Source organism: Sapajus apella, unplaced genomic scaffold (assembly GCF_009761245.1).
Source record: "Sapajus apella isolate SASKATOON/1434 unplaced genomic scaffold, GSC_monkey_1.0 scaffold3, whole genome shotgun sequence".
NCBI classification, from domain to species: domain Eukaryota; kingdom Metazoa; phylum Chordata; class Mammalia; order Primates; family Cebidae; genus Sapajus; species Sapajus apella.
Window position 1 is genome coordinate 26,439,244 of NW_022436943.1, and position 14,838 is coordinate 26,454,081.

The 14,838-nt window shown below is 41.6% G+C and overlaps 1 protein-coding gene and 2 pseudogenes across 7 annotated transcripts in view; 1 reads left to right on the forward strand and 2 right to left on the reverse strand.

Moving 5' to 3' along the window:
* Positions 1–14,838, reverse strand: part of NCALD (neurocalcin delta) — a 449,016-nt gene that overhangs the window by 315,124 nt on the left and 119,054 nt on the right. The gene's annotated exons all lie outside the window — the stretch shown is intronic.
* On the forward strand, positions 7,839–9,812 carry LOC116528483 (annotated as a pseudogene).
* LOC116528455 lies at positions 10,033–14,638 on the reverse strand (annotated as a pseudogene). Its single transcript, XR_004259036.1, has one exon. The product of XR_004259036.1 is annotated as a nucleolar and spindle-associated protein 1-like (transcript).

Genomic DNA, 14,838 nt, shown 5'->3' on the forward strand with positions numbered 1-14,838 from the left:
GGCCTCACCTCCAACACTGGGGCTTACATTTACCAAACATGAGATTTGGGTAGGGACAAGCATCCAAACTACATCACATATGTTCTAAATAAGGCCACAGACAAGCTGATCTACCTATAACGCCACACAGTCATCTGTCCTCAAGATACAAGCACTGATTGTTCTAGCAACTTCCTGGTTTACAAGTTCTGACCAATCTCTTCCAACAGCATCCTATGACTAACTTCAGCCCTGAAAACTCTATAAGATATTCTTCCCAAGCTTCCACCTGTTGAAATGCCCACACCTCTCCATGGTGTGACTGTCTCTTACTGCAGCACAAGGTAATAAACCCAAGCTTGTTTGCCTCTGGTGCATTCCTGGCAGTGTGCTTGGTGGGCTTTCACACATTCTGGCATACCAAGGGCTTGACATGATGCCTAGCACTAAGCAGGCATTCAGTAAATTGTGTCTTAAACAAAAGGATGGACTAATAAGACTCTTTTCACAACTTATGAGTTCTGAAGAGAATTCTAAACAGACCGTTTCAAAAACATTAGGAGTCATATCTAACAGCCTTGAGAAGACTACGTATATAATTTTCCAAGCTGTAGACCTTAATGAGCTATCATCAACTGAAGCTATGTAATCAAGGATGCTGATGAAAAGCCAGTCCTGTTGCTGAGCACTTCTACACATCAAGTACAATTCCTGGCCTACAGGAAATTATAAACTAATCAAGGACACAAGGTGAATAAGCAAGTGGACATGATCTGGGTTCCTACAGTACCAAGCATTGGATCTTGCCCATAGCAGTTGCTCACAAAAAAATGTCTTCATTGGTGACTGACAGGGATTTTACTCTGTAAGTAACAAATGGCTGAGAGTTTTTAAGCAGAGGCAGATCCTGACAAATATGATCTAGGTCTAAGAAGCCTACTGTGGCAAGAGGAAGGGAACACTATGAACAGGCAGACTTGTTGGAGGTCGTCTTGGTAAGTCAGGACAGAAAGAAGGTCCTTGACTATGAAACCTACAGTGGAAAAGGAAATGTATCTATCTTTCAGAGCTAGGAGAGACAACCATGGCAACTAACTGACCTCCAGGGACTATGGCAGGCAACAGAGTTAAAGACGCATCAATGTTACAACCACAGTGATTTGGAAAATAATCCCGACACAGACAAGAATAGCTGCAAAGGACAGAGATTATCTTTACATCAGTGCTAACCCCCATTGTCACCGGCTTCAGGTTCTTAGGTTAAAGCACAAGTGAGCATAGCATTGCATTCCCCATACCTGCTGGCTGGAACTCTTTGCACAAGTCAGATCAGTAAGAGCAAGAGAGGCCTCGGTATCTGCTTAGAGTCACTAACTATGAGCAGCTTACAGATTCCAGCTACTCAAAGTCATGACACTCCTTTCACAAGGCATGATAGAGAAATCTGGCTTTTTAAGCTTTGCTCAAAATTTCAATTAAGCTCATTTAAGTTCTGAGAGTCAAAGACTCTCAAACTTTATTTAAGCCAATTAGCCACTGAAGTAAATAGTTTCTGACCACTTTTTGACGTTTTAACTTAACATTTTGTGATATAAAGAGAGCAGCCAATATGACTGAGGACAAAGCCAGACCAGACATTGTTCCAGGCTAGGGAACAAAGGAAACAGTGTAAATGAATGAACAATGTAAATACATAAATAAAATTTTTAAAGAGCATGCTTCTGTTTATTTTTTCTGGGGCCTTTCAGATGAAGGTGGCTTTGCCCAAGAATCCATCACAAAGAGGGGAAGAAAAGGGTTAAATAAGACAAAAACAGCACAGCAGATAGGAGACTGAGAAGCTTTCACTGCATCATGTTCAAAGACTTGATGCCAAGTACTTCAGAGAGGTAGTCCACCGGGAAAAGGAAAATCAAACACGAATGTCTTTTCCCAGGAATGTAATCTTCTGGGCATACCGTTTTATTGCTCACTGAAAACTCCCTCTAAAGAAAACATTTCAGGTCGCTCCACTGAAACTGCTGCAACTGGTCTATTTTCAGCTCTGTTTCTCTGAGCCTCACAGCAGAAGTTCTTAAATGATCCTGGGACCAGGTTTGGTTGAAGTTGCCAAGAGCATTTAAGATCACTTTGTTGCTTTGCTTTTGTTTTCCAATCATCTACAACTGGGGCTGTGAACAGTGGATGTTTTTCCCAGAAATTGGTCTTTCTACCACTGGGTCATCTAAGTCTATTTTCATTAAATAATTTATGCACAAATAATCAACGAACAACTGGAAATGATTATTTAGTAATTTCATTTAGCTCCAACAGAAATAACTCATTAAGACAATAAGAGCATTCAGGTAATTATAGCCATTTTTAACCATGAAAATGCCATTTGGCGCAACCAGTAACAGCTGTGCCATCCCTCCCGTCCTCTTGAGGTCAAATGCAGACACAACATTCTTTTTTTTTTTTTTTTTTCCTGAGATGGAGTCTCGCTCTGTTGCCCAGGCTGGAGTGCAGTGGCATGATGTTGGCTCACTGCAACCTCCACCTCCCAGGTTCCAGCAATTCTCCTGCCTCAGCCTCCTGAGTAGCTGGGATTACAGATATGTGCCACCACACCCGGCTAATTTTTGTATTTTTAGTATAGACAGGGTTTCACCATGTTGGCCAGGCCAGGCTCCACATTCTTAAAGGTCAACACCTTTCTCTCTACATACTGAGACTAAGAAAACTCAGAAGAACAGGGTCTTTATGCACTAAAACTTAAGAACAGGCTAGGAGAGTAGCAAGTCATTTTAAAACAAAACTGACTCTTTAAAAAGAAAATGGATTGATTACTTGTTAATTTAATGCATCTACTTTTCATTTCCTGAAAACCTAATGTCACAAGAAATAATTTGGGGGCCTTAATTGCAATGGGTCATTTTGCTAGTATTGCCCGTCTCTCCCCAACCCACACTTCCTCTAGCCATATTCCACCTCTCACTGTCCCAGTGTCATCTACACTGCCATGCCCCCAGCTTCTGTTGGGTTTGACGAATGGGAGGAGTGTGATGGGGTGCTGCTTTTCCTACTCTCTTCACTTCACTGCAGTGTCCCACAATGAGCATGTCCCTTCCCAGCTCTGGCTTCTCCTCAGTGGCCCTTCCACCATGATTATAACCCTCACGAGACTCCATGATTTGCTCCTCTTGTTTCCGGGGCCCAAGGATGGTGATGGCTTCCCACTGCTGCTGGTTTTTGGGAGCCAGATCACCCTCTGTTTATCACTATAATCCTCCCCAGGGGTCTGCAATAGTCCCTTCATTAGACTCTCTTCATTCAATCCCACAGAGGAAAATTCTGTTTCCAGCCAAGACCCCAGTGTAACCACTCTTTAAAATAAAGATAAAGGTGTCCCTTTCCTGGCTGAAAATGATGAGCAAACAAAAAAGACCCATACCTTTGAAAAATATGCATGAGTAAAACGAACTCCCACTAGCCTTTTCTTTTAGCAAACAGCGTATTTAATGTCAAACTTAATGACAAAAAATGCTAAGTATAGCTAATATTCCTCTTTTCTAACTTCTACTCCTGGTTTGAAATGCGGGGAAAAAAATCATACCCACTCACACTCACCATAAAATAAAAAAAAAATAACGCCCAAGAAAGTCCAGCTCTAAAGACTAGTGATCCCACGTAAGTCCCATGGATGCGTGAATAATATGAGCTCTTTAGAAGTCATCATACAAAAAAGATACTTGCACACGTTTATAGCAGCACAATTCACAATTGCAAAAATATGGAATCAGCCCAAATGCCCACCAATCAATGAGTGGATAAAGAAATTGTGATATGTGTATATATATATACACACACACATATATATATGTATATATGTATACATATAGATGTATACTACAGAATACTACTCAGCCATTAAAAAGGAATGAACTAATGGCATTCGCAGCAACCTGGATGGAATTGGAGACCATTATCACAAGTAAAGTAACTCAGAAATGAAAAACCAAACATCATATGTTCTCACGCATAAGTGAGAGCTAAGCTATGAGGATGCAAAGGTATAAGAATGATACAATGGACTTTGGGGACTCGGGTGAAAGGGTGGGAGGGGGGTGAGGAATAAAAGACTGCACGCTGGGTACAGTGTATACTGTTCGGGTGATGGGTGCACCAAAATCTCAGAAATCACCATCAAAGAACTTATTCATGTAATTAAACACTACCTGTTCTCCAAAAACCTACTGAAATAAAAGCAGCTATATATATAGAAAATTTTAAAAATAAAAAATAAAAGTAGACTATTATTCTCTAAAAACAAAATAATATAAGCTCTTTTCCATTCAAGCTTATTCCTTTGCAATTACAAAAAAAATTGAAAAACATTTTCTGAATCTTTTTCTTTAGCTCTACATTTAGTTCAGAATTTGATTCACTATACTGCAGAAAGGGCAATCATCTCTCCTTTCAAAAACTGGAGAGTTAATAGAAAAAAAAAAAAAAAGCACTGTTTTATCCAAACCTTACAAGGTAGTATATGTCACTCTCAAAATTCATTATCAATTCTAAGGCTGTATCTCAGATGGTACTTCTTTTCTTCAGTTTGGATATTTACTTATGTAGCTGGAAGCTATGGTTTTTCATCATATCATAAACTCACTAAAAGGATATTTGTTGAATTTGCAACTGTATAGTTTCCAAGGCTACACGTAATGTTTTTATTGTATCTCTCACTTTTTAAAAAAATTAAGCAGTGGACGCCTAATAACATAGTACCTGTAAATTAATAAACAGAGCACAAGTTTTAATCCAGGCACAATTAACTAGCCAGGCTATCTCTACTGCATTCTACTTTAAAACAATTCTGGTTCTTGTCACTTCAACTCCTCCCTGGATCTAGTCTCCACATCAATTCTCCGCCCTTCTCTCCCTCTCTGTGCACAGGAACAGTATGGTCCATTCCCTGCCCTCTGCTTCTTGTTGAGTTCCACCAACAGGAGGCACCAGTAGGTGATCTAAGCTAAAAGAGGTAAGTCCAGGGTCTGTCCTCCTCCACTCCTCCTTACTTCAGAGTCCGGTGGTTCTGGCAGACGCTGGTTCTCCAATGGCACATCTCTGACTACTGCTCCCGCTGGGTGGCCCCAACTCTTCTTCCCTCTTCCCAAAGTGAATCAAAGCTTTTCACTGTAAATAGTTCCTGGTTGCCTTAACAACCCTTATTTCTTCACTTATTTCTGTCTACACTTCTGTAAATAGTGCTGTGTTCCATTTGTTAACTTCTCTCCAGAGTGTGCCTTATGTGTCCTACTGGATCCCCCAATGATATGGGCACAACTTGGGACAAAGAGCACAAAGCACCACTCAGGCCAGGGAAGGTCCCCCTTCTCAGCACCTGTGAGGTGTGCCCTGGCTTTGGAAGAGCAATGGTGTTCACTTCTAGTGTGTAAGAACCACCTGGAGAGCTTATTAAAAATCAGATTCAAGGAAAGACTAAAAAACTATCACAGATCCAAAGACTCTAAGGAGATACGAGGATTAAATATAATGTGATAGCCTGGATTCAACAGCAAAAGGGCAGTAGTGGAAAAATTGGTGAAATCCGAATAGTCTGTAGCTTAGTTCGTATTATTACACCAATGCTAATTTATTAATTTTGACAAGTTATTTTGGTCTATAAGAAGTTAACAGAAAAAGCTGGGTGAAGGAAATACAGGAACTCTTTGTAGTATATTTGCAACATTTATTGCAACATTTGCAATATTTCTGTAAATATAAAATTATTTCAAAATAAAGTGTTTACTAAGGGGAAAAGAAGCAGATTGTCATGTGCCCTGAATCCAAATTTCACAGGCTGATACTTAAGTACGTGGCTTGAGGACTGAACCTTGAAAAGTACAGCTGTAAAGGACTTGGAAAATATTAGTTCCGGTAGGGCTGAGGATGGAAACAATTGTTTACTGATACTAAATTATAGCATGATTACTTGACTATTTAAAGAAAAATGCCAAATGAAGCTTTGTCAAAGTTCACCTATTCCAGTTAATTGGAATGATTCATCCCTCGACCAGTTGCTGAATTTAGTTTCATGCATAGAAACACTTGTATGTAGGTGCGGGTAATTACAGAACCAAAGAAAATGAGAGTAGAGTTCTTCTACTTCCTTCTCCCTCTGAGATTAAGGTTTGTTTGCAGTGCATGTCCACACCCTCCCCCAAACTTTAAGTTTCCAAGAAGGTACAGCCAACCAAACAGACTGAGAGTGACTTTCCTCATTGTTTTAATGGTGGGTGTTCTGTTTCTCTGAGGACACTTTGAGCTCCCCGAAGAAAGGAGCTAGATTCTCAGTTTCTTCTGTGCTTTTCTACAGCTCAGTGTCCTTTACCCAGTGCTTTTGGCAAATGGACAACCTATGCTTCCTGGTCTGTGCCCATATTTTGGCCTATTTATTGTAGATATAATTCTTCTGTTCAACATTTTCTATGCCTTTGGCATGGGTGAGAGGTGGGATAGGCAGAGGTGAAAATGTTGACATTATTATGACTTGTTTCTTAACAATGTTAACTGAGCACCTGTTATGTGCCAGCCATATTCTAGCCACTGAGGATCCAACGATAAATAAAAGAACCTCCACCTTCAAGGAGCTGAAAGTCAAATCAAGAAGACAGACAAGCAAGTAGACAATTCCCATACAATCTGTGAGCTCTCCGTTCCTATCCTCATACTTGGCCCATCATGAATGAGCAACCCTTAGGGACAGGAACAGGTTCTAGTTCCAGGTCTGCTCCTAGTAAGAACTGATTTTAAAAGAGGCACAAACTCTAAAATAATTAAGAATGTACCACTCCAAAATATGCTGCTCTGGCATATTATCTATTCTGAATGAAAGGCAGTTAGGGGAAAAAAAAAAAAAAAAAAGCAGCACGTGCAAGATCACTCTGACCTTCCGTTTCTTAAAAGTAGGAGATAAAATTTCCATGTGGAAAAATGTCCTCCCTGTACCAGAAGGAAAGCAACATTCTTAATATCAAGGAAAAAAAGTTGAAGCCGAGAAAAATCTGTACAAACAAACCTTGATAAACTCACCCGTATTTTCCTAGTAGTTTCTTTACCCAATTAACTACCCTAGACCAAGCCCCTTTGCCTTGACACCGCTTCACAATTTATTACTCTTTGTGCAATTCAATGTAGAAGAAACGGATTCTAACTGCTTCTTTGGGTCTTCATTTCCTTCTAAGGGCCCCCATGCCACATAAAACTTGCATTAAATAAATTTGGGGTTTTCCCATTTGTCTTAATACCCAGGCCCAGCCACCACCCCTCTCCCCACACACACACACACACACAAAATCCTAAAAGGGAAGAGGAAAAGTTTTGCCTCTCTTACACCTTCCATCCCCTAATTTTAAAAAAAAAAAAAAAAAAAAAAAAGTGAAGGGGGTAATTTTAAAAAATATCTGTCTCTCTGCCTCAGGGCGCTGTTACTCCATTGTGGGTCAAATAACAACGGATATAAAAGTGTTTTGAATACTGCCAAGGGTTATAGAAATGTCAAGCAATAGAAGTTAACTAGAAATGCCAAGCAATAGAAATTAACGACTTAGACAGTCCCTGCCTACTAACTCTAAGGCAAAAAGCTGGTGGTCCAATGACCTTTCTATTAAGCACAAATTTCACACAGTAAGATTGTATGAAAAGCAGTCCTTTCAAAGATTTAAGCTCTGTTGCTTTAGAGTTAGCAATTAATGAAAATTAGATTAACATCAAAGAACTGTGTCAGAAGGGGAGAGGTTGCCTGCGCAGAAAGGCAAAAATTGTGTGACTGCTCCTCCTCCTCGCGTTTCTCCTACTGCCCTAGTGCCGCCTTGGCCATGAGGGAGATCGTGCTCAGGCAAACCAGACAGTGCTGGAACCAGATCGGCGCAAATTCTGGAAGGTGATCTCTGATGAACATGGCATCGACTCTGCTGGAGCCTACCATGGGGACAGTGACCTGCAGCTGGAGCGCATCAATGTGTACTGCAACGAGGCCAGTGGTGGCAGGTATATGGCCCGTGCTGCGCTCATGGATCTGGAGCCGGACACCATGGACTCCATGCACTCAGGGCCCTTTCAGCAGATCTTCAGACCAGACAACTTCATCTTTGGTCAGTGTGGGGCCGGGAACAACTGGGCCAAGGGGTACTACATAGAAGGCGCGGAGCTGATGGAGTCAGTGGTTTCCAGCTGACTCACTCCCTGGGTGCGTGGACTGGGTCTGGGATGGGTACCATTCTCATGGGCAAAATTTGGGAGGAGTATCCAGACAGGATCATAAACACATTCAGCGTCCCGCACTCGCCCAAGGTGTCAGACACCATGGTGGAGCCCTGCAATGCCACCCGCTCCGTCCACCAGCTCATAGAAAATGCAGACGAGATGTTCTGCATCAATAATGAAGCACTTCATAACATCTGTTCCAGAACCTTAAAACCGACCACACCCACCTACGGTGACCTGAATCACCCGGTGTCTGCTGCCATGAGTGGGGTCACCACGTGCCTGTGCTTCCCGGCCCAGCTGAATGGGAAGCTGGCTGTGAACATGGTTCCATTTCCCTGGCTGCACTTCTTCATGCCTGGCTTTACCCCGCTGACCAGCCGGGGCAGCCAGCAGTACCGGGCCCTGACCGTGGCTGGGTTCACCCAACAGCTGTTTGATGCTAAGAATATGATGGCCACCTATGACCCCTGTCATGGCCGCTACCTAAGGTGGCTGCCATTTTCAGAGGTCCCATGTCCATGAGGGAGGTGAATGAGCGAATGCTCAATATCCAGAACAAGAACAGCAGCTACTTTGCAGAGTGGCTCCCTCACGACATGAAAACAGCCGTCTGTGACACCCCACCCCGGGGGCTAAAAATGTCGGCCACCTACATCGGTAACAACACAGCCATCCAGGAGCTCTTCAAATGAGTCTTCGAACAGTTACAGCCATGGTCAGGGGCAAGGCCTTCCTGCACTTCTACACGGGCGAGGGCACGGATGAGATGGAGTTCACCGAGGCTGAGAGCAACTTTAATGACCTGGTATTGGAATACCAGCAATACCAAGACTCCATAACCGAGGAGGAGGTGGTAGCCTAGAAGCTTCCTTTTCTAGGTAAAGGGGGGAAGCAGTGTGGATTCTTTAATGTGTTCTGATAGCCATTGTCACTATACACTTCTTTTAGTCTTTACATCTTCTCCTACTGCATTTTAAAGCATTTTTATAGTAAGTAGTTTGGCCTAATAAAACACTTTTATAGCCAAAAAAAAAAAAAAAATGTGTGTGGAATCTCCAGTAAAGATGAACCTGACTGGGAATCTCTTATTTTTCTGGCTAAGCTTACACCTCGTATGTGTCACAACGTTAACAGCGTAGTTGTTTATATATTTGACCCACCAGTTAAAGAACCTCCTACAGATACTACTCCCACTTTCTTGACAACAGGTGTGCTCAGTACTTTACGCCAAGCTGATTTTGAGGCCCATAACATTCTCAGGGAGTCTGGGTAGGCTGGGAAAATCAGCCAGATGCCGGGGATTTTGACACTATGACATTTTGATCAGGACCCACTTCAAAAGCAGCCTTCATGCCAAAGATCTGTGGTTATTCAAACCTTTATTGCTAGTGACTTCATGACTGGTATACCTCCAGCACCTGGCAATGAGATCCCTGTAGAGGTGGTGTTAAAGATGGTCACTGAAATTAAGAAGATTCCTGGTATTTCTCAAATTATATATGACTTAACATCAAAGCCCCACGAATTACTGAGTGGGAGTAATAAACTTCTTGTTCTATTAAAAAATAGAATTAAAAAAATTTTTTGATGACAAAGATTCTTTATTATATGGAGATCCTATTATCTGATCATATTACCTAATAAATTATATATAAATGTTAACTAATAAAAATCATGTTCACCAATACGCCACATGCATGTAGTGTTTTATTCTTTGAAGACGGCTTCTGAAACGTCGTACTAAGTCAAACTGAAAGGTAAAGTTCAAAATGGTTTTTAAAGAGTAAAACATGGTTTTTTTTTAGTTATATGAGTTTTATTTTTGCAAATATAGCGAGTGACAGATGGCAATTACCGGAGGCTATTTGAACAAAGGTTGATATGAGCCTTAACAATTTCACCTAGATAAAATATTGATGTCATAACCAAACCATATGGCCCCATTTCATAAAGCGTACTATATTCTGTAGAGAGTGAAGAGGAGGCCTTTCTACCCCAGCTTACCCTATTCTTGTTATTGTTCAATTTCTACTGAAGCTTGTATAACTAGCTGCCAAAAGGTAAATGCTATTGCCTAGCGGAAGACTGCAATTCTGTTCATACTAGAACCAGCAGGGGGAACTTGACATTAAAAATCTAGGACCAGAATCTAAGGACAGGTCTCTTTAGAAAACTGAGCTGTACAGGGACTTAAACAAAAACCATCCCAAAGAATTTGAGCTTTAAGGTGATAACATCTTTTCAGAGATCGTAGCACATGAAGAACCCTGGACACGACATAGAATATCAACAGTCGGCAGAAAAAGGTCTTTTGACTAAAGCAGGGAAGACAACAACAACAATTACAAAAGGAAAAAAAGTTCAGAAGACAGGAATATTTACAAGATGTTAAAAATTACTAATCTTCAGCCAAAATGAGGCCCCTTCGCACTCCCAGAAGCTTTGCTTTCTTCTCCTTTCATTCTTGCTCACATTTTTTCTGTTGCTCTTCCTTTGTCTGGAGACGGGGTTGTTTGTAAGTTTCCTTGTGGAAGTTAATTCTGTTGACATGTCCATTCAGATAATTATTTTCTTTAGATTGCCCCCATGGTTTTAGCTTTCCTTTGTGTGGTTCATAGTTGAGGGGACGAGACAAACTTGCTTTAAGATCAAACACTGGTTTCTTATTCGAGAATGAAGTCTGCATTGCCTCAGTTGTCAACTTGAATGGGGTAATAACAGCAGCAGAATTCCTCTTGTTGGTCTTTAATTTGTGTCCCGAGCATAGCCTCGCCTTTTGGGGTATTCCCAGACATGGTCACATGTGCAGACCTTCTGGCTGGAGTCTTGGTCAGTGAACACTTATGCTCATTATCTTTAGTAGCAGCTGAAAACCTGACACCTGTTTCAGCTGCAGAGATAGCAGAGCACTTGAGTGACCCCTTCAGACCCAAGGTACTCTGACTTGCAGGGCCATAAGACTGGCCTTGCGAGCGTCATTGGCTGATGGGAGAAGAAGCCACAGAGAGTCTTCCTTTTGGAGGTACTGGAGTCATGACTCCTCCCTTATTGATGGGCTGCTGCCTCAGTTCACCGATGGAATTGTGTTCTTCAAAATGTTTCTTTTTCCTCTTAATATATTGATCAATGGACTCCATTTCCTTAAAATGAGCTTCATGAAGCTTCTTAAAGTTTGGAGTGGTGATTGCAGTTCTTTTATTTTTTCCAGGTTTGGATAACTCATCTGTGTAGAGATATTTCTTTCTTTCTGAAGGTATCTTTGCATCTTTGTTGCCATTTATTCTACGTTTTCCTGAGGAAATAGCATTCTCAGCTCCCTTGGTGCTCATCTGGAGAAGAAACTTTTGCAGTAGCTCTGAGATCCTGGCTTTCCTGCTTTTCATGATTCTGGAATTCAGTGGGATGACCTATTTTTATCTCTGAATGATTCTGCTGGGAGTCAGGGTCCACACGGACAGTCTTGTGCCTTCTCCTTGTTTTGGTGGCATGGCCAACTGGCTCTCTCTCAGCTTCTTCCTGGCTGCTGATCTGTATCTCAGTCTCATCACAAGAGGATGCGGAAGTTTGACTTTCATCCTGATCCTCATTTCCTTTTCTTGCCTCACGATTAATGTGGCCTTTCAAGGCTTTTAACAACTTGTCTGCCCTCAGGTTGGCCCAGAGACCCAGACTCTTGGCTAAGTTCTGCAGGTCTCTCTACTTGAGGGAGTCCAGCTCCTCTAGGGAGGGGACGACCATCGCAATTAGAAATTCCGGCAATACTCAGAGAAGATGGACCACCCTACTCCAGTAGCAGGGTTCAAATCCCTGGTGCCACCTAATTCCCTAATCCAAAAAAAAAAAAAGTGAAGAGGGGTAATTTTAAAAAATATCTGTCTCTGCCTCACGGTGTTGTTACTCCATTGTGGCTCAAATAATAATGGATATAAAAGTGTTTTGAATACTGCCAAGTGTTATAGAAATGCCAAGCAATAGAAATTAATGACTTAGTCCCTGCCTACTAACTCTAAGGCAAAAAGCTGGTGGTCCAGTGACCTTTCTATTAAGCACAAATTTCACACAATAAGATTGTATGAAAAGCAGTCCTTTCAAAGATTTAAGCTCTGTTGCTTTAGAGTTAGCAATTAATGAAAATTAGATTAACATCAAAGAACTGTGTCAGAAAGGGAGAGGTTGCCTGCACAGAAAGTGGATCTGCCGTTTTATTCAGGGTAGACCTGTTTTTGCTTCAGTCTCCCTGAATAAGGGTAGTTAGACTCTCCTCTGAGATTTGAAGGGATTTCTTGGCTAGGGTCCTTCATATTTTTATTTTACTTGAAAAGAAGCTTCCAGGTCAGAGATGAAAGAAAAGCTGCTCCAAGTCAGTGCTGGAGCATAAAAACTGGTAAGCAGTTTTCAGCAAATAGCTCATAGAAGATTATGCTTGAGAGAAGTTTTGAAGATCAGATTTGCTGTTTCAGATAAATATAGTTTTTATTCTCAGCCTGCAAGGTAGAAACTGTTCTATTGGAGCAGTTTACCATCTTTCTGTCCGGAAAAATCGATAAGCTTCTAAAGGTTCTCTTTAGATGCCATGGTAACCACATGATTCAGGTCAAGTCTTTCATGTCTGGGATACAGCTTAAAGAATTTTAAAATGCTACCTGAGAAAAAAAAAAAGCTCTTATAATAGGCACTGCTGGTATGTTTAAGCTGGACATGAGACACATTCCCTTCAAAGGCACAGACAATTGTAAGGCTCCACTGTGTCCGACGGTACTGGGCAGCACTTGGGTAGCCAACATGAATGTAAGACACTATATCAAGGGACCTACTGTGGGTGTTGTGGAGTCCTGATGAGGTAAGTAAGCAATGAGGAGGAAGGGACCCCACATTGGGGAGGGCTCCACTATGAGGAGAGCAATGACCAATTGTTCTGAGATACAGCTAATCACAAACATGTAGCCCTCCCCAGCAAGATGCTACAAAACTTCCCTCCAACCTCTGCCTCTTTGTAGACGTTCCCTTCTCTGTATGCTGCCTATTGCATCCTTGCGATATATTTTCATACTTTCTCTAATAAATCTGCCTTTTTTTTTGGTTTTACCTACAACCGTCTTGGTAAATTCCTTTACCACCCGTGCCACTGGCCCCAAATAGTTGCTACCTCCAACAGGTGTGGCGCCCAGGGACCAACAATTATACAATATCCAAGAATACAGAGTAATTATGACATCATAAAGTCTGAGCTTTTTAAATTTAGCTTTTTAATCCAAATTTTATTCTCTAGTTTTTGCTGTGACTTCAACTGTAAAAGTCTTTCACGAGGATTATATTGGTTAAATATAAACTTGAGAATAAGCTGAGTGTTGAGCAGGGGAACAGTAGCAGGATCAGAAAGTTTAAATTGTTTATGGGGCCTTCAAATGCACTTAGCCTGAAAACCCAGGAAGAGTAAAAGGAGAGCTGTCAGCCTATGGGAAGGAAGAGAAACTTTGGCTTTGCTGGTAAGGCAAATTACTTCCAGCATGTGGGTCTCTCTGAAATCCCCTGGAGATAATAATTTCCCTTTACTTGAAAGTAATGAACAATTATCAGGTGATGGGGACTTCTTCTTCGTCATCATTGTGTATGTGGGTGTGTTTATACCACATAAGATTGCATCAGGAGACACTTTGGAGGTCACCATACACACAAACAAATGAGCATCTTAATCATTTCTATGTATGTACAAGAAAGTTGATAATTTCAACCAAATGATCTTCACAGATCCCATGAATGAGCCGTGAATTTTTCTTCAGGAAAAAATACACAAGAGAAATGTCATGTCTGGTCCCTTTTTTACCATGTGTTTGAGAAGGCAAAGACAGACCCACAGGAAACATGGACAAGAGACATTGTTTGATCTCTCTTGACCTTTTCCCACCCTCCATTTCTTTCTTGACCTTATGGAGTCCCCTTCAGCTTCTACCTGTCCACCATATGCATTAACCACTTTCTCTGTCTTTATGTTCAATCCCTACTTTGCTGACACAGGCACAGATACACCTTGGTATTCCTTCTTTCTGTGCCCAATCTGAGAACCTTATGAACTCTCCATAGATCCTCAATATTCTTATCCTCTTATCCTTTCAAACCTGGATCCATCCTGCATTCTTTACTCTCTGTTCCAACACTGATAACTCCAAGAGAAAAGCTACACAACCTTACAGATCCCTTCAAGGAAGTCATGAGTTCTCATTTAAGAATGTGAACTTAAAAGAAAAAAAAAAGAATGTTAACTTCTCAGTCAGGATGTAAGTTTCTTGAGGACAAAAACTGTGTCTCACACTTCTTTGTTAAGCCCAAGGGTACCCCCTGAAGGCTCAATATATTTTTGATGCAATTAATTAATACCAGAAATAAGGAACTAGGCCCGGGCGCGGTGGCTCACGCCTGTAATCCCAGCACTTTGGGAGGCTGAGGCGGGTGGATCACGAGGTCAACAGATCAAGACCATCCTGGTCAACATGGTGAAACCCCGTCTCTACTAAAACTACAAAAAATTAGCTGGGCATGGTGGCGCGTGCCTGTAATCCCAGCTACTCAGGAGGCTGAGGCAGGAGAATTGCCTGAACCCAGGAGGCGGAG